General features: G+C 45.8%; 1 long non-coding RNA gene across 27 annotated transcripts in view; it reads left to right on the top strand.

Annotated features, from left to right (window-relative positions):
* LOC102902604 overlaps positions 1-20,299 on the top strand; it is a 122,411-nt gene that overhangs the window by 5,700 nt on the left and 96,412 nt on the right. The window lies entirely within an intron of this gene.

Raw genomic sequence — 20,299 nt, 5'->3', positions numbered from 1 at the left:
GGGGGTGCCCCCTCCCTTCCGCCCCCGCCCCCTTTAACCCCGGCAGAAGGTCGGGGGGATAGTTGAACGGGAGGAGATGGGGGTGGGGGGGGGCTGGGCTCAGGGCAGGTGAAGGTGATCACTGCCCAGCCTCTCCTCTCCCCTGCCCTCTTCTCTTCATCTCTCCCTCCTCCCTTCCCTGCCAGGTCTGATCGATGACCGCCTTCCCCAGCCTGGGCGCCTGTCGGGTAACCTGGCATTCTGGTTCCTAATGGAGGACAACTCACCGCAACCCAGCCATGCTGCCCTGGCAGCGTGAAGAAGTTCCTTCTTTCAGAGGTGGCTAGGGCAGTTCATGGCAAGAGAAGGGGGAAAAAAAAAAGTTGAGTGTGGAAGGGGTTATTGGGCAAGGTGGCTCAGGCGGCGGAACCAGAACCGGTTTGGGAGTAGAGAAATGTTTTTTGTTTTGTTTTGTTTTAACTTTGGCCTGAGTTGTAACTCTGCACTCTGGAGTGTGACAGCCACTCCGATCTTGGGGGTCAAAGGTGAGGGCTGCACTAACCCTAAAAGGCTTGTCTGGCCTGGCCAGAAGGCCGAGCTCGGGGAGAGGTGGGGGGTGGGTGGTGTGGCCAGCCATACTGCTTGACGCTTCCGAGGGGGTGTCTGTGAAACCCACACGTGGGGGGCACAGAACCGAGGACCGGTTTTAAGTGCAATATTAAGGATTTTTTAAAAAGTGCCCTAGGCTTGTGGGACTGGAGTCCTCTTTTTCCCTGAGAATTCCCAAGGCGCTGGTCTTTGTCTTAGAAGGAATGGAGTTTCTGAATGGTGTGAAAGGGACAGAGAGGGTCGCTTCAAATCGATTTTACTTGTCCTTTCTGTCTTTTCGGATCAACGCCCTTCAATGGGCACAGAGGTGCTCTTTCAACCAAAAACTTGTGCTACATTTTCTGCCTGTATTGGTGCTAAATACAATAAGCACTGGGCAGATTTTTTTTTCTTTGCTCTCCAAAGCAAGAAAGCACCCTAATTAAATTGTTTTATATGGACAGTCAAGACGGACCAATTAAGTATGCATTAGTATAAAGATATAGTCTGCAGATAAGGCAGTTTAGAAAATCATGCTTAGGACAAAGGAGAGGGCGCTAGCGTTGGGGAGGGGTGCGCGAACCCAGCAAGGTCGCCTTTGCCTTCCTCGCTGGGCCCGAGGGAACTGCAGAGGCCCGGGCCTCAGGTGGGAGGAGAGCAGGCCCGCTAACAGGTGGTCAGGCCCGAGCCCCCGACCCCGGCCGAAGAGAGGTGGAACCTAGGGCGTTAGTAGCCCTCCCGTCTCCTTACTCGGACGGACAATGTAGTCGGCTGAGGTGGCGGGTCCCGCAGGAGTGGCGGGGGGGAGGGGGGTGGCGAGAGAGTGCCGTGCCCCGTGCCAGGTCGGGCCCATCGCCCGGGGTCCGGGTCCAGGGCGCGGCCTTGCAATGAGAGCGTGCGCCCAGGGGAGGCTGGGAGGGCCAAGGGGCCGCGGACACTGCCACTGCGGCGGCCGCAGCCCTGCGGCAGTCAAGATCAGGGTAGGAGGCCCCCTTCCCAGCACATCCAAGCTCAGCGCTTTTTCGCTTCTAAGGAAACGGGAGCTCCTCTGCGGGGAAAGTAAAGTTCCCACTCGACGCCATCCGGCCCGAAGGGCGTCGAGGACCAGGCGCAGGAATGGGGGAATGACCGAGGGTCGGAGAAAAGGGAGCGAGGAGACTGGCTCCTTGGGCGAATGGAGATCTGGGCCTCTCCACCCTCTCGCCAGCCTCTGAGGTGCGGGCGGGCAGAGTGCACCTCACCACGAAGGCGACGACCCCCAGAGCAGGGGCCTGAGCCTCCCCGCGTCGCGGCGCAGGGTTGTGATAGGTGGTCCCCGGGCCGCGGGGGCGCGAGCGCAGCGCGCTGCCGCGGGCAGGGTGGCGCGGGGCGCACAGGGCGCCCTTGGTCGGGCGCGGCGCGGGGTGGGCAGGAGCAGAGGCGAGAATTAGAGCCTGGGGAGGTGGCTGAATGTCAAAAGTAAAAAGGTTGAAAAGCCAATTTTCCAGGCGCGCTTTCGCCCCCTTTTGCTGGTTGCCGAGGCCGTAAATCAGCGGCCGGCGGCGAGGGCGGGAGCAGCCCCCTCGGCGGGCTTGGCGCGGCCCCGCCCGGACCGTGTGCACCTCCCGGTGGTCCCCGAATCGATCCGAAGACTAGCTGAGGATGTCACCGCACTAAATATTTACTGATCACACACAAGTAGCCGGGGCTCGAACGATTTTCCTCTGTGAGAAGAGCGCAGAGAGAAGGGTAAATCATTTTATTAGTGTGGATAAAGCCCAGAGCACACTCCGGGCTGGAGTGTTTTAAGATGTGTCTTCAACGGGATGAAAAGAGTTAGGGAAATCGATACGGAGTGATTAGAAGCCCCCGGGGTGACGAAGGGGGCCCAGGCTTTCAGGGATTTGGCGAGGCTGAGAAGGGGGAGCAACCCTCGAGGGGGGCGGCCGGACCACCGCCAGGGAGCTCCCGGGCGCAGGCCTCCGTCCCTCCCTACTCGACGGGAGACGCAGGGGCGCGGCAATCCGCAGGGAGTCGGCCGAGGCCCGGCTCCTGCGGGCCGCCGCCGGGGGAGGGTTGCGCGGCCGCCACGGGGCCAAGGGCTTGGGAGCCACGGGCTCCACGCTGCGAGTGACAGTGGTCAGGTGGCCGCCGCAGTGGATCGCAGGCCCGCGCGGGGACGCTGGCAGGTCCCCCCACAGCGCATCTCTCCAGGCGACCTCCTGGAGTAAAGGTGTGACCCAAAAGGGCTGCATTTTTCCGCCCCAGCCGCGACCCGCAGCATCCTGGAACTTTCTCCTTGATACATCTCTGTCCCTCTCCTCCTTTGATGTTCCTAAAGAGGACGCGGCGGCCCAGCCCTGCTAGCTGCCCGTCCCTCCCACCCACCCAGTGTCTAGGGCGGCCGCCGGGTGGCGGAACCCGCTGCGGACCACAGGGCTAGTGGATTCCAGGTTCGGGGCTCCTGGGCAGGTGGGAGGAAGTCTGAGGCCGACGAGGCAGTCGGGGGCTGGGTGACAGACACCAGCGAAGCCCCCAGGACGTCTCGGTTCCCTCCAGGGCGGGGAATTAGCTTTGGGGGCTTCAAGCCACGCTCCAGCGGTGGAAATCGGTCTGTGGCCCCAGGGCTGCGTGCAGGAGCCTCAAGTGGCAGAGGGGTAAAGGCTCGCAGGGCTCGCTGACGTTAGCCAGGCTTTGGGGGGAGAGTTTGCTGGGAGGGTGAGGAAACCTTCTCCCCAAACTCAAGCAGCAAAGTCCTGGCGTGAAAATGGGTTTTCACTTCTAGAAGCGGGCGCCTCGCTGGTGACCGCGAACAAACCTCGAGGCTCGACACAGCTGCAAATAATCAAGAAGACACTAATTTTGGGGGGGGAAGGAGGGGCGGAAGGTGAGGCAAGGGGAGAATCTGATTCGTTTCTTCTTCCTTTTCCAACACCTGGCCTTTTCTTAAAAATCTGCTCTTGCCGAAAAGCGGATAGATTTATTTATTTATTTATTTACTTATTTATTTATTTATCTATTTATCTATCTATGCATCCATGCATCCATCCATCCATCCATCCTTCTTCCCCCCCAAATTGCTCGATTTTCTTGGCAGCTTGAGGAATTCAGTTCAGGTCGCCCTGCCTGGCCCCTCAGTGCAACAGGAAATAGAACTTCAGATCCAATTAACCGTTTTCCAGAAGGGGTAGTTATTATTATTATTTTTCAATATGAATCCTAATGGATTGGCGCAGTGTGTTCAGGTGTGAGGCGATTGGTGCCTGGAATCCCTGGCTCGGTGAGACTCTAATTCTTGCGATGTTAGCTCCAGAGTATTCATGACCTGGACACTGTCAGGACCCCGGTCTCCATTAACCCTTCCTGGTCTTGGCCAGAGCGGAGGTTAACTACACTCATGTACCAAAGGGGCTGTAGCGAAGAAGGGAGAGAGAAAGGAGGAGGAAGCAGAGGAGAAAGGAAGGAAGGAAGGAAGGCAGGGACGAAGAAAAGAGGGAGGGGGCGAGGGAGGGAAAATTCGCTCTAGTTGCAGGGATTTTCAGGCTCCCTGCCCTTCACTGGTCTCCCCCACCCCCGTCCTTCCTAGGAAAGCGGGTTTCCATTCAGAGGGACAACAGTCTCATCCATCAGGGAAGCTCACTCCATGAAGGTGGACTTTAGGGAATAAGAAAGCATAATGTAGTGAAATATTTTCTTCCATTTAACTGACCACCCAGTTCCCTTAAAAAAAAAATATTTCTGACATGTGTACAACAGTAGAGTATTACACTACATATTTTACCTTCTTTCATTTAAGTAAAAGCTAATTTAGAATCTTGCCAGTAGCCAAATTACAGCCACAAGATCTGGATGAGATTAGGAAAATATTCATTCTGCTGGCTTCAGACCTGGTGGCATTTTAATGGGTAGTTATGCAACAGTTATGTGCGTGAAGGTGTATGCACGTGGGTGTGTATATATTCTTAGGGTGTTAGAAGTTCCATGATGGATTAAAGGTTCATATACTCAAGCATTAGATAGAGGCTGTCACTCATGTGTACATGCTGGGGGTCTGGCAGAAAGCAGTGCAAAAAAGAGTTCTGAATAAGCTCCTTGGAATCACTATTGTTGAAATACAAGCTGAAGCAAGTTAGTAATGGTAAAGCTATTGTGCCTTGCAGAATCATAAAAAGGCACTTCAAAGTAAAAATGTCAGTTTTCAGGGTGGTAGCTTTGGCAGGCCAGTTAAACAAAAGGTGAGCGTCTTTTGCCTAATGTAGGTGTTTAAACATTCCACCCTATTTTACTCCTCGGTGAATTGAAGAATTAAAAGAGGAGAGGTGCTAGATACAGATGCTAGCATAAGGGGCTTGCTGCCTGTGTAACCAAGTCTCATGTGGGCTATACACGCTTTTAATATTATCGTGTAAGGCGATTCCTGATGAGAAAGTTCTAAAGACATCTAAAGCCATGTGGACTCCAGTTCTCAGAAGTGGACAGAGTGAGGAAAGATCATCTAATTCCATGTATTTTTCCCCCCTTCTCACAAGAGCCTGGTTATGAAATTTTCAAAATGACAGTTCATTTTTGGTATGTCACAAAAAGCATGAATCAAATGACATCAAGTGCCAGTCATTTAAATGTGAAGGGGTTAGTAAGGCACATATCCAGAGAAATTATTGTTGCTGCTTAGTGGGATCCCTGTACTTGAATCAAATGCAAACAGAACAACAAAGGGGGGGTTATCTGATTTAATTTCCTTTAGCCACAAACTCAAGGTGAATTTTGGAAGGAGAAAAATAATGGAAGGAGCAGTTTTTATTCTGTTGGTTTTGAGAAGGCGAAAAGCAAAGTTTCAACATAAAGCATAGACTTAAACAAGTGCATGAGCAGAGACACATTGCCAGGGGAGAAAAGCACTATGTGTGAATTTCGAACACATAATTAATTAATTACCAATTGCCTTTCTCCTCTTAAAAGGCTGATTTCCTGAAATGTTGAAGGTACACATGAAAAACACAGGACTTCTGTCCAAAATGAAGAGGAAGATGTTTCACATAATATTCAGCTTCTTGACCACAGGAAGTTTCATCCTGAGAGTTTACAAAGTGTAGTATTTAAATAGAACGCGCACTGGCCCTTTTATTTTGAATATGGGATAGAGAAAGCTCCTTTTCCCATCTGTCCATTACAATTTATAATAAATTAATCAACCTTATCTAAGAGATTACGAAGCGCTTGACTGAGGTAAATTGATTTAGATGATATCACTTAAAACAGTTTAAAGCAAAAGTGAAAACTAAGAGGAAGGGAATATTGGCCTCCGTGAAAAATGTCACATTGGGTATTTCCTGACAGGACCACATCACATCATGTGTCAGAGGCAAGTTAACAAGTTAGGCAACCCTACTTCTTGGCAGAATGTATGTTAATAGCTCATTTCCTGACTCCAAAAGTTATGCGGATTTTCATTTTGCATATACTTTGCTGCCATGTTACCCACACAGTTAGAAGGAAGCTAACATTGAAAAATGTAAGGAGGCTTGGGGGGGGAAGGGGTGGGGCTAAAAAGTAATTTTTTTCAGTCTCCAAGACTTCATGCTTATTTCCTCATTGATTCTTGTCATAGGATATTGCTTAATTTAATGGCTTTTAAAATCATATACTATTTGGCTGGAGTCTACATGGTTTATAAATAGAAAACAAAATCACACGCCGATCTTTTTCAGAAAGTGCAATTGACTGTTCAGTTATTGAAGAACTGCTATTTAAATTTCCTAGCTTCTACTTAAAACAAACACGCTTACACACATCTAAACCTATTCTTCCTTGCTAACAACTCTTAAAATTGTTGCGGGCATGGCTATGGATGAATGTTTTATAGAGCCTTTAACTCTCTTTCTCTTTACCCTGGAAATGCATTTAATGTGTCTTTTGTGCTTCCGTGCTTTAAAAAGCATTACTCAATATGCAAGAATTATTCACCCTCTTTTAAAAACCAGGGAGTAAAAAAACCTGAGTCTAGGAAAGAGGTGTGATGTTTACTTTGAAGTTTCAGGAACATACAAAGTTTTCTTAATAAACTAGAAGAAACTGTCCCCTGGATAAACCTAAATAGGGCAGCTGTGGGGTATGGTTATACCCGTGTCCTTCTACCTTCCTGCCTTTGGCACTAAGGTATCTGGGTTTTTGTCCTCACACACTGTCTATTGTTAACAGAGTAGGTTTTGACATTAAAAAAAAATTCAAGTTGTCTTGCTTTTATAGCTGGATGTATTATTAAATTAAAAATAATATTCATTTCTGTGTTCAAGTTTACATGTCTAGGCAATAATGAGGAGGTGAGATTCTGCAAACCACCCCCCTTGCCTCCCAGAAAACAAAAACAAAAATAAAAGCATTACATAAACACACTAAAGAGAGATTAAAAAAAAAAAAACACCTTAGGATTCAGTGTGTTGGAAATACAAGCACACTGTTTTTACAACGGAGCTCGTAGTAAGGCTTTTTTTTCATCTTAACTACCCACCAGGATGTGACAGTTCGGTTTTACACACAATTTATGATTTTTAAACCAGTTTTAAACAACATATCATCACAGGAGTGAAGGAAGATTTGAAAAATCAGCTTCCAAAAGAAAAAAAGAAACACAAATAAGAGGCAGGGCACGGTGGCTCGTGTTGGTTTTTCAAGATGTTATGCGAGTTACACTGAAACATCACAATAACATGCATTCTCACTGAGGGCAGAGCAAGATGATGATAGGAGAAAAAAGGAAGAAAAAGATGCCTCCCCCAACCCCCCCCCCAACAAAAACCAAACACAAAAACAAGCCCCATTCCTACACCCCACATAAGAAGCCCCTTACCACTGGAGGGAAAGTTTCTGTGTAACTGTGGGTCCTGCCAGAACTCCCAGTTGGTCTACTTTTTAAACACGCCAGGCAATGGTCACACCCGTCAGCAGCCTGGCCGCCTTGAGAAGGAAGCAAACTGTTCCCCTGCAGATGACCTACCATTTCGAGGTAAACTCTGAAAGCAACTGTTGAAAGTTAACCTCTCCTTTCCGAAGGAGGTTTGCAGAGGGCTGGACAGTGAGAGCTGGTCTAATCAATTTTATTATTTTCTAAAGTCATTCCTAACTTTTATGATACCTCCCCCCCCCCCCTTCCTTTACTATCTGTCTTTGTGCCTCGAGGGCCAGTGAAAGAACAGAGGGCAGATTCTAGATTGCTTTCAGAGTTTGCCTTCTCTGATGATGGATTACCATGTCAATTTAAACGGCATAGGATTAATTTGTTTCAATGATTTCTCTTTAGGCTGAATGCCAGCCGTTTTTCTATCTCTCTCCCTGCTCTTGAGAACAACAACAACCAAAAAAAAAAAAAAAAAAAAAAAAAAAAAAGCCTTCTTTCCATATTCTAAGTTAGGAGACAATAATGGAAATAGACAAGTTAGGTGTAATGTTGCAACACAGTTATAGGTCTGAGTGTTTTTATCTCTGCCTAAGAGGCTGAAACATACAGTCAGTCACATTAAAATGAAATTGGACTGAACATTTATTCAATAAATACTTGTCTTGTAGATAATCCAGTGCGGAGTGCTTTTGACACATAAGGACTTAATTTGTCTTGGAAAACAAGTTATTAATATGGCACATTTAAACTTGCCACCTACAATAAGGTTATTGAGATCTATAACAAACTCAAATGCTCATACGCACGCGTGCGCGCGCGCGCGCGCACACACACACACACACACTAGTAACACGTATGTATTTCAGGTCACATATGGACAAGAAAGTTCAATGAAGTTAGAAATGATTCCCTTCATTATGCAGGTAATATCTAACCTTTCCAAAGTAAGAATGTGTCAGGGAGTCTTCTCGTTTGAAAGGTTTCTGAAGTGCACAAGAAAAATGCTGTTCAAATCCTATTTCTTTGCAAGACCAAGTCCATTATGAGGTTGAAAATGGCACAAAAAAAGCACTTAGGTGCAATCCAAAATCAAACACTCCCTCCACATTTTTTGCCTTGACTAACCTCGTAGCCAGAGAGAGCATGTTGCCTGTAGAATAAAGCCAATTTAGGTGAAATAATCTATTCCTAAAGTGATTATTGTATTTCTTTCTCTAATGGGAGGTCCCCCAGCAGATGCAAAGGAATAGGAGAGGATTTTATCCTATGGAATGAATCTGCTGAGTAAATGTGGCTATTTGAACGCGAGGCTACATTTCCATCACCCTCTTTTCTTAATTGCCTCTCCCTTTCTCAGCCTTCTTCTGCACTGAAATTTAACATCATAGTTGAGGATAACAAATTGCATTCTGAATATGAACACAAATGGATCTTACAGCCTTCTCCTTTTCCTAAGCCCTCTCAAAAGCACTGGCGGGCTTTCTTTGAGCAGGGTGTGCTTTCTAAGGACATATGCAATCAGAGGCCAGTGACTGTCAGAACTGGAATCTATGCAATTTTAATTTGTAAAAAAGTTGTTGGTTGTTAACCTTGGAGGAGATTGTGCATCTCTAAGAAACCGAATCTTTGAGAGCTCTCCCTGGGAAATGATGTTACACATGAGCAGAAAATCCAGGCAAGAAAGGCTAATTGAATGAAGAGAGAGAATTAGGTTAAAAAATAGAGTACAATCTAGTATCACATTTTCAGTAGTGTAACTTGAAATGAAGGTGTCTTCAAGTCGCTGGTGATGCCAGAGTGTTTAGATGTTGGCCACAGATGGGAACACCTATTGAAATGTGTCTGAAGAAGATTAATAGGGCTTGTCACTGTTGGGAAAGCACTGCTTTGCTGTAAATTTCTACCAGCACAAGATGAATTACCGATGAACGCTCACTTATCAACCCCATCACTATCGTTCGACACTAAATCAAATTGAGAAGTTATCTGCAATCAGAAAATTTCTTTTTAAAATAGACATACACCTTTAGGCCCCGAGCCCTTTAATAATCCCACTCAGAAAACAATTCCCGAGCCCATGATGCTTCTTTAGCTGAAACAAAATTGTATCTCGATAACGAATATGTTTTTAAGTTCACGTGCAATGGGCAGCTAGTCAATAGCAAAGTTTGATAGTATTTTAACGAGGCTGTGAAGGCTTCTCCGAAGCCTGCGTTTAGTATTTCGTGCAGTGCGTTTTCTTTGCTTCGAGATCTCTCTCCCCCTTACTTTGGAAGGCAGCGAGGAGAGTGGGTGTGCTGTTTTCCTGTTCTAAACCCTGTCCCTGTGAGCTACTCATGATCTAATCCTCTGGTAAGGTAAAATTATGAGAGAACCACATGCTTAGGTAGAGAACAGTAGAATAGGATTAAAAGGATAACGGTGATAATTGAGGAAACGCATCTATCCTTTTATGATTTAATGGTGTTTTATGTCTAAGGTGGCTTACTCGAGAAATAAAACAGTGGCGTTATCTCTTTTATGATCTGCTAACCAACTCCAGGCAGCCGGAGGGTTTCCAACCTAGGAATAATAATGTTTGAATACAACCGTGAACCCGTGGGCTTTTGGAGGGTTCCACCTGTTTATACGTTGTCTCACATTCACAGCTCACTGGATTGTCACAGGAATTCTTCACAGGCAGATACTTTGAATTCCCATTCTGCTGCTGAGTTGACTGAGGCTCAGAGAGTTATCTGAGGCCATGAAGCTAAAAGGAGCACAGCCAGAATTCGTTTTTTATTTTTAATTTGTTCATGTTTATTTATTATTGAGAGACAGAGAGAGACAGAGCATGAGCAGGGGAAGGGCAGACACAGAGTCTGAAGCAGGCGCCAGGCACAGAGCCTGACGCGGGGCTCGAACTCACGAACCGCGAGATCGTGACCTGAGCCGAAGTCAGACGCGTAACCGACCGAGCCACCCAGGCTCCCCACAGCCAGAATTCTTAACTACGATTCCTAGGTTCCTTTGAGGGTCTGTCCGTGGCAAGTCATTATGTAAATGAAGAAGAAGATAATGACAATGAAACTAATAGGTAACATTTACTATAGGCAAGAACGGGAAACTTCTACACGTGTCATTTCATTTCACCTCGATATATTCATATGTAAGATATTCATTTTAATCTCTATCCAACTCTCGGAGGTAAATACAGTTATTATTTCCACGATCCGAGAGCCAAAAGAACCCCAGAGTCTTAACAGAGTTTGGGGACTCACCCGAAACTCACATTGCCAGTAAGCTGGGGACATGTTCCTCAAACCCAGGAAATCTACATTTCAAAGCCACTGCCCTGGACTATGTTCCCGGTTCTAATTGCAAGGGATCTTCAATGCTATGGGGCCGTCACAAGAAATCCCACTGATTTTTGGAACGCGAAGTCCCTCAGACTCTGAGACAGTTTGTCATAGCAGAATAGACCCTGGTTTGGAAATAAGGAGACCTGGGTTTAAATTCTAGCTTTACCAGTTACTGTGTGACCTCAACATCTTTGGTTTTTATTTTCCTCATCTCTGAAATGGGAGGGTTGGAGTAAATGAAACTACACACGTCGGTTTTGGGTGCTTTCTTCTGTCGTGGTGTCTGAGAGGAAAGAAATGAGGACCCGGGGCAGCGGCCGTGGTCTGAGGGGGTGAGGGGGACGAGTAATGTGTAGGGCACTTTGAGAAGGTGTCACTAACATCTCTCCAACTGGAGACACTTGGCTTTGGATGAGGTCTCTGCTTTCGTTCTCTCCGCTTGCAGAGAGCGCTGAATATTTAAGACAATGGTGGTTCTTTAAATTTTTTTTTTTCAACGTTTATTTATTTTTGGGACAGAGAGAGACAGAGCATGAACGGGGGAGGGGCAGAGAGAGAGGGAGACACAGAATCGGAAACAGGCTCCAGGCTCTGAGCCATCAGCCCAGAGCCCGACGCGGGGCTCGAACTCACGGACCGCGAGATCGTGACCTGGCTGAAGTCGGACGCTTAACCGACTGCGCCACCCAGGCGCCCCCAATGGTGGTTCTTTAGGAAACCAGGCAATTGAACACTGGCAAGAAAAACTTTCCCAGAGAGAAGAGGAAAAACCCGAGGTCCAGAGCCGTTAGGTGACTTACATGAGGTCACCCAGCTGATTGGTGACAAGGTGAAAGTAAGCCCCTTTTCTCTCAGCCCCCTAAACCAGGAATCCACTCCCAGTGCCCCCCCCCAAAAAAAAACCATCTTCCCAATTCTCTGCTCCTCATTCCACAAAAACATACTTCATTTTTAATTTTTTTTTCTTTTTTTTTTTTTTGTTTTATTTTTTTATTTTTATTTTTAAAAAATTTTTTTTTTCAACGTTTATTTATTTTTGGGACAGAGAGAGACAGAGCATGAACGGGGGAGGGGCAGAGAGAGAGGGAGACACAGAACTGGAAACAGGCTCCAGGCTCTGAGCCATCAGCCCAGAGCCCGACGCGGGGCTCGAACTCACGGACCGCGAGATCGTGACCTGGCTGAAGTCGGACGCTTAACCGACTGCGCCACCCAGGCGCCCCCATTTTTAATTTTTTTAATGTTTACTTTTTAGAGAGAGAGAGAGAGCAAGCGAGCGCGCGCACAAGTGGGGGAGGGGCAGAGAGAGAGAGAGGGAGACACAGGATCTGAAGAAGGCTCCAGGCTCTGAGCTGTTAGCACAGAGCCCAATGCAGGGCTCGAACCCACAGACCGTGAGATCATGACCTGAGCCGAAGTTGGACCACCCAGATGCCTCCACAGAAACAGACTAGATCATCTGGCCATGGCTCCATTATGACTGTTACTCTATTTTTTTTTTTTTTTTCTTTTTGAGAGAGAGAGCACAATCAAGTGCATGCGAGCAGGGGAGAGGGGCAGAGGGAGAGAGAAAAATCTGAAGCAGTCTCCACCCCGGCGCAGAGAACGACACGGGGCTCGATCTCACCATCTTGAGATCACGACCTGAGCCTAGATCAGGAGTTGGATGCTTAACCGACTGAGCCACCCAGGCGCCCTTCTGTGACTCCATTTTTTGACATGATACGTTATGTGCGTTATTACTGGTTGTAATGTGAGCTCTTCCTAAATCTCTTCCACAATAACTTTTCATAAAATCTACTAAGTTAACCAGCCAAACAGTCGCAGCTGCTATGAAGAATCACACAGTAACAGAATATGCTGTAATCTCCATTAGGTCACTGTAATATTCCAATCTGTATTTATTACAAGCCTCCTCTGATGTATACATAACCAAACTTGCTAGATTTATATTCTCTAATGGTTTCCCAATGGGAAAAACCTGTGTTTTTTTATCTTCCTTTTCCTGTCCCAAATCACCCTTCCACATACATCGCCTGCTTTGGGAACCCCCGTCTGGGTTTCATCAGAAGTTGCAAGACAAAATGTGCATTATTAAGAAATATAAATATTTTCAGAAGCAATCAAAAGGATGAAAGATTGATTCAGCATGTAGATTGGACCTAATTCGAAGCAGCTTTGTCCTAATGAAAGCTACCGGGATACCGAGTGAGGAGCTCTTGGCGGCCCCCAGTTGGAAATTCAGACTCATTAGGATAATCTGTCAGGATTGCTCTGGCTAGATTTGCTGAAATATTTTTTGCGAGGTGTATTCTCTCGTGTCTGGGCTCTGTCACCTTCCTTGCCACCCCTAGGGACTTGTGGTAGTCATCTTTGAGAAATCATGACTAATTCCTTCTCTTTCCAGTTGGGATCAGTGAGTAGCTCCCTTTTTCACAACTCGGAAGTTGGCTTAGCATTAACTTTCATAAGAACACTTTGGCCCGGAGGCATCTGTATTATAATTTCTTTCTTGGCTTAATAAAAGGTATCACATTATCTACCTGGTCAATCTCTATTGGCTTTCAAAATAGAGACATGGAAAAACCTAATAAGCCTCATTAAGATATCTGCTTTAAAAACAACAGGCCGCCTCATTTAGCATGTTGCTTTGAAATGTCCCAGCAGAACTGGGTGGTCACCGCTTGAATACAGGTATTGCTAATTTGGGATCTTTGTCAGTCCGGTAGCTCTGGGGTGGGGGGGGGGAGCCTAATGTGTAGGTGGAATTTTAATACACAAGGGATCAAACCCTGATTGTTGTATTTTGTTTTTGTTTTCTTTCTTTCTTTCCTTTAATCCCACTTTTTGTCCACATGGCCATGTGTGAGAGATGGCTTGATTTTCTTGATATGGTTCACCCATCCCCAGCTGGGATTCCAAAGAAGGCTGAAAATGTCTTTAAAATCAACACAACTCAGGGAGCCTGAGAGAACAAGTTTTCCTTTGTTGTAGGGTATAGTATTATTTGCTGTAGGTTTTTTGATATACATTCTAAATTAGGCCTGCAAAGGCATGCTTCATCTTTAATTCATCACTCTCAGCTGAAAGAGATTAGCAATGTCTAGCACGCACCCCTCGTATGGTGCTGACCTCATCAAGTATGGCCTGAAATTAATTAGCCTCATTCATTCCAAATGGAAAAGGATAATGGGGCAGCATTTTAGACATGACCATCACAAATTGTTTGCAGCATATTTAAAAGGCCCCTATTTTCAAACCATGTAGATTAAAATTCTTTCCAGGGCCAGACTTATCAGGGACTCGGAGCAGAGCCTGGTCAGGTTTCGCGTGTGTATGTTTGTGTGTGCGCATGCGTGTGCGAGGGTGCGTGCCTGCCGAGTTGTTTATTGTGTGTCAGAGCCTGCGTGTAGATGGGTCCATGTTTAGCTGGTTTTGCTGTCCGGTGTGACACCTGGAATAGTCGACCAACCCAAATCTGATGTTTAATGCGGCTTTAAACGATCCAGTAACAGAATACGTTAGTGGATCTTTTTTTGTTGTCGTTGTTACCATGGAGGGGGCATGCCAGCACAAACTTTGCTATTTTCCAATAAGATACTATTCATCCTCGAATTTAGAAACAGAAAAGCCTCGTAAAGAAATGCTTAATTTTTCTATCTTGAGTTATTTTTGAAGCTTTCTATGACTTTTCCCAGTACTGATTGTCCGATCATACTTCAAAACATGATTGAGGACTAACTTGGATTAGAGAAATACTTAAATTTACCATCTTTCTAAGATTAGCTGATTTTTTTCCCTTTTGGGGATTGACTAAGCAAGGCCAAATTTCTGAATATCAAAACTGCTTTCTATTCTAGCCAAAAAAATCTTGACCGGGGTTCTTTGGGATTCTCGAAGATGTTGTAAAGTTTATTTTTATGAGCGGTCATTTGGGGACTACAGATTAGAAGAAGAAGAAGAAGAAGAAGAAGAAGAAGAAGAAGGAAAAGAAGGGGAAGAAGAAGAAAACCATGACATTTTGTGTTTTTAGATTTTGATTTTTAAAATGTGGTCAGTTTATGAAAAGGTATTTGCAGTATTTGGGGCAATTTTATCCAGTGCACATTTCTTCGGGAAAAAAAAAATTAAAAACATTTAATCCCAGAATAACTTTATTTAGTTAAATGAAGAAATAGATATTCAAAGTAATGTAACTACAATGCTTCCTTCCACTTAACGGTTGCTTTGAGGCAAATAATCTTTTTAGGGCTCATTGATATATTAATCTCCATATGTAAGTTATTTAAGATTATTTTGGCTTATAATAAAAGGGAAAGTGGAAGTATGTTGCCGTAAAGGTAGGATTTAGAAATTTCTCTAAGCTCACTCTTGCCCAATCTTCTCATCCCAGAAGGCCCCTTTATCTAATGGGCATATATCATTTATATGTACAAGATCATCAGTCACAAACTGTGAACCTATCATTTTGACATAAAAGATCTATCCTTAAATCTCCTCAAACCTCTAGCATATAATTTGAGGAAATTGGCTAGTTTAAAGTCTGGGCTTCTGACTTCTGGGGGATGAAATGCAAAAATGGAGAAAGCTTAAATTGTACAAATTTGATTTTAAAGTCACAGTTTAACGGAGCCAGTGATAAAGGATGATGCAGATCTTTAAGTGTCCACAGAAATAGATAATTTTGTTAATTATCATCTGGTCAGGTTGGGATCTCATGGCCAACAAACACAGTATGTTATAAAGAGAAATACTTGCCCAAATAGCTCGACTCCTTCAAGCACATGTTACCCCAAATATATTTTCCTTATAATTTTGTATTATCAAGACAAAGAAATGCATGCCTTCGATAATATTGCAGTTTGCTCAAATACCATACAGCATGCCTCAATTTGTATTAAAAAAATTTTTTTTTATCAACTGGGGTGAATATGGCAGAAAACCCATAAATATAAGGATTAAGGCTGCATGAAATTTGAGTTCATTCAAATGACAAACCCTAAGTAAAACCCGGATGAACTTACCAAATTTCATTTGCTATCCACCTGAAACTATAAATCCTCTGCTGGCATTTGAGAGTAGAAAGGAGGTTCACCTAAAATTCAAACCAGGTTTTCCTGAACCTGACCCAGACTCACTAACTTTAGGTACACTGGGGTTCTGTTGTGGGTTCACAGTGAAACTTTCATCCCACTTTAGCTAATGATGAACAGATGATGCACTGGGGAAGAGAACCAGAAGATGGTTTTGACATTGCTGTTTGTCTCTCTCTCTCTCTCTCTCTCTCTCTCTTTTTTTTTCTTCACATTTCCTGTAAATTTCAGAAGTGGGGAAGAATAGCATTTGAAGCAAACTTTCAATGTGTGTGGAAAGAAGACCACGTATGAGAGACAGAGGAAGGACTGACAGGGAAATATACATAGGATTGTTTGAAAAGGAGGATCCAGGGGCGCCTGGGTGGCGCAGTCGGTTAAGCGTCCGACTTCAGCCGGGTCACGATCTCGCGGTCCGTGGGTTCGAGCCCCGCGTCGGGCTCTGGGCTGATGGCTCGGAGCCTGGAGCCTGTTTCCGGTTCTGTGTCTCCCTCTCTCTCTGCCCCTCCCCCGTTCATGCTCTGTCTCTCTCTGTCCCAAAAATAAATAAAAAAAAAAAAACGTTGAAAAAAAAATGAAAAGGAGGATCCAGATGGAATATCGTTCACCAACATTTCTTGAGTGCTTGCTATAATCAGGCACCGGTGGAAGCACTTTATGTAGGGTGATCCAACATGGTTTGCCATCACAGTACCGGACAAACACTATCATCTCCATTTTGTTGATAAGAAAGAGCAGGCACGGGGAAGTTACATAACTCGCCCAAGGTTACACTGTTCCGAAAGGGGATTTGAACCCCAGGACGTCTGGTCCTGGGATCTCTGCGCTTCAGCACCTCCTGACCCCACAGGGGAAATACAATTACGGTGTTGTTTGGAAAACAGACCGCCACAGACTAGGAATGAGAGAGAGAGAGATCTTTCTGTTTTTATTTTTATTTTTAAAAATTTTAAATGCTTATATTTATTCTGAGGGAGAGAGTGAGAAGGAGCAAGGGCAAGTAAGGGAGGGTCAGAGAGAGAGGGAGAGAGAGAGAATCCCAAGAAGGCTCCACGCTGTCAGTGCAGAGTCTGATGCGGGGCTCGAACTTACGAACCCGTGAGATCATGACCGGAGCTGAAATCAAGAGTTGGACGCTCAACCGACTGAATCAGCCAGGTGCCCCATTTTCCTGTTCTTAAACTGTTGAGAACGATAGTAAATTTAATGGGAAAAGCCAAAGGAGAGAAAGCTCGCTCTTGTCTAACCTTATCCCAGAAGTGGGAAGGGAGTTGACATCCCAAATCTCCCATAAGCCTTTGCTGAGCTTGCACTTGGAATGCTACCTATGTAGAATACCTTAATGCTAAGGTGGAAGAGATAAATGGAATGGAATTTAGAAAAAGTACAAGAACGACCCAGTGAGAGATTGGGGAGGAAAGATGAAAACAAACAAACAAAAAAACCAAATAAGTAAAACTTGGAGAAGCATCAGTCAATGTAGAACTCAACAGGACTCTAGACACATTTACAGGAGAAAGGAAGGGCCTAAAAATGTCATGAAGGAGATTGGAAATCGGTAAAACAGCAAGTCTGAGAGGAAAGCAAATTAAGGGAATTCAGATTTGTGTCAATGTCTTGCCGGGTCCATAATGCAAGCTCTGTTTTCTTGGAATACTGAAGCCCGAGCAAGAGATTTCACAGGAAAGACTGATTTTCTTCCCTGCCTTGTGCTGTTGAGGCTTAAAGATAGGCTAAAACAGTACGGCTTAAAAACCGTGCCTGGGTAGCTCAGTGGGTTAATCGTCTCACTCTTTTTTTTTTTTTTAATTTTTTTTTCAACGTTTTTTATTTATTTTTGGGACAGAGAGAGACAGAGCATGAACGGGGGAGGGGCAGAGAGAGAGGGAGACACAGAATCGGAAACAGGCTCCAGGCTCCGAGCCATCAGCCCAGAGCCCGACGCGGGGTCGGACTCACGGACCATGAGATCGTGACCTGGCTGAAGTCAGACGCTTAACCGAATGCGCCACCCAGGCGCCCCAATCGTCTCACTCTTGATGTGGGCTCAGGTCATGATCTTGCGCTTTGGTGAGTTCAAGCCCCGTGTCGGGCTCTGAGCTGCCCCAAAGCCTGCTTGGGATTCTCCCTCTCTCTCTTCCCCTGCCCCACTTGCACCGTCTCTGTGTCTCTCAAAATAAATTTTAAAAACTTAAAAAAAAAAAAAAACCAACCCCACAATTGCTTTGTATCATCGTAATAGGTGGCAGGCCTCCATAACTTTTATATTCACCTTCTCATTTCATTCTTGTGATGGGTTTGCGAGCTATTTATCACCCACTTTATAGATCTGAAAACCGAGGCTCAGAGAAGTTCTGTTGCCTGCCTGGGCTCACACAGCCTGCAGTCCCCCTGAGTGTTCCAAAGCCCGGTCTCCTCTCAGAACACCCCACTGGCTTCTCTCACACAGCCTTCCTAGGGCTTTGCCCAGAAAATGATGTCATAAAACCACTGGTTTTCGGCCAAATTCATTACGGTGCATTACCCGCAAGGAACGTCCCGATAAGAACACATTATGCCAGAGTGAGACATGGGCCGGCTCCTGAATTCTGGCTGGCATCCTCTGAGAGGTGGCCCTGTCTGCTCAGCTCTTGCAGGAGCTTGCGCATGTTAAGTAAACACACCGAAGTCGGCTCGGGTGTGGGAGCAAGTGATAGATGAATGGACATTTGAAAACGGAGTGGAACTCTCGAAGCAGGCCCAAGCCTCCTGTGTTTACAGGCCCCCGGATGGAATCACCTGGCTGTTTATAGGAGTGTGAGCGCTGATGAAAAGACAGCTCACGCTCCAAACTTTTCCCTGCCAAAGGAGAAAAGTTCCAGGTTCTGTAAAAAAGTATGGAGAGCATCGGATCTGAAAAGTGGCAACAGCATGTGGGACCAATTACCCAGATTAAGAGGCGACAATGCTCTGTTTACGTTTTGTAGCCAAGACCCCGTTGATTCTGGCCCACAGACTGGAGATTGAAAATTATAGCAATTTTGGCCTCACTTGACTTCTCTTTTGACCCGTGTGTCTCAGCGTAGGAAAAAGCAGAGAGAAGAGGCTTGTTGAGGGGCGCCTGGGGGGGGGCGCTCAGTCGGTTAAGCGGCTGACTTCGGCTCAGGTCATGATCTCACGGTTCGTGGGTTTGAGCCCCGCCTCGGGCTCTGTGCTGATGGCTCAGAATCTGGATCTTGCTTCGGATTCTGTGTCTCCGTCTCCCTCTCCCCCTCCCCTGCTCACGCCTCCCCCCCCCCAAAAAAAGAAATAAACATTAAAATAAAATTAAAGAAAAGCCTTGTTGCTGTTGGCTGTAAAGTGGATGGGGAACGGAGTATTGTCTTCTAGGTAAGACATTTAACACGTACATCCCTGCAGTGAGAGTGTGGATTCTTTTATCACTGGAACCTCTTATCCAGACAAGGGTCTGACCGGGTATGATGTGTCAGGATATGGTTTTTCAAGTTGCTACTCCTCCAAAATCATTTTCGCAGAGGAAGTTAAAAAATACAAAAGCTCTCTGACGTCCTTTGCCCGATTCCCACAGCGCTCCAGTTTAGCCCCATTTGCCAACGTACTGAAGATTAATCAGTAACAAATGATAGATTGTGAAATTATACCATGAGCCTGCCCTGCTGAGAATAGTCAGACATAGATAGTGGCCAAGCCATGGTGGGCAACCAAGAGGCACCGTGTGGTCCCCAACTCAGAAGCTGGTAGGGATTTGAATCATTTGGGCTTGAGGCTCAGTTTGCTCCCTTTCCAAAGGAGGGCCGGTTCCCACTTTGCGCAAACCCGATCGATGATTCCAGAAGTTTTTTGAAAATTTTCGTCCTTCTTTGAACGTAATCCTGATGTTAAGGGCTTGACCTTGCCGGGGGAAGGGAACCACAAAGGTCAAACGGCAAGGAGGAGAAATGGGGGGCACAGGCCTGCCAAACGCAGTGGTGTGGAAAAGACAAGCTGTTATTTTACCGATAGCCGTAATGCGTGTGTGCTCAGGGATTTATGATCTAACCGCTCTCAGTACCACATTTCGACCATTGGAAATGTCCCAGGCAGGGACTGAGCTCTTCTTTTCAAAGTTCTATAGGGAGGGGGAGCACCTGGGTGGCTCAGTGGGTTAAGCGTCCAAGGTCAGCTCAGGTCATGATCCCTCCGTTCGTGGGTTCGAGCCCCGCGTCGGGCTCTGTGCTGACAGCTCGGAGCCTGGAGCCTGCTTCGGATTCTGTGTCTCCCTCTCTCTCGGCCTCTCCCCTGCTTGCCCTCTGTCTCTCTCTCAAAAATAAATAAACATTACAAAAAATTTCAAGCCAGCATTAAAAAAGAAAGTCCTATAGGTTGGATAGTTATTTAGATGAAAACGTGACTGACGTGGTGGTCGTGGAGTGTTACGGGAATCT

Source organism: Felis catus, chromosome B3 (assembly GCF_018350175.1).
Source record: "Felis catus isolate Fca126 chromosome B3, F.catus_Fca126_mat1.0, whole genome shotgun sequence".
Lineage (NCBI taxonomy): Eukaryota > Metazoa > Chordata > Mammalia > Carnivora > Felidae > Felis > Felis catus.
Note: the sequence above shows the minus strand (reverse complement) of the source record. Positions and strands in the feature narration are given on the sequence as shown.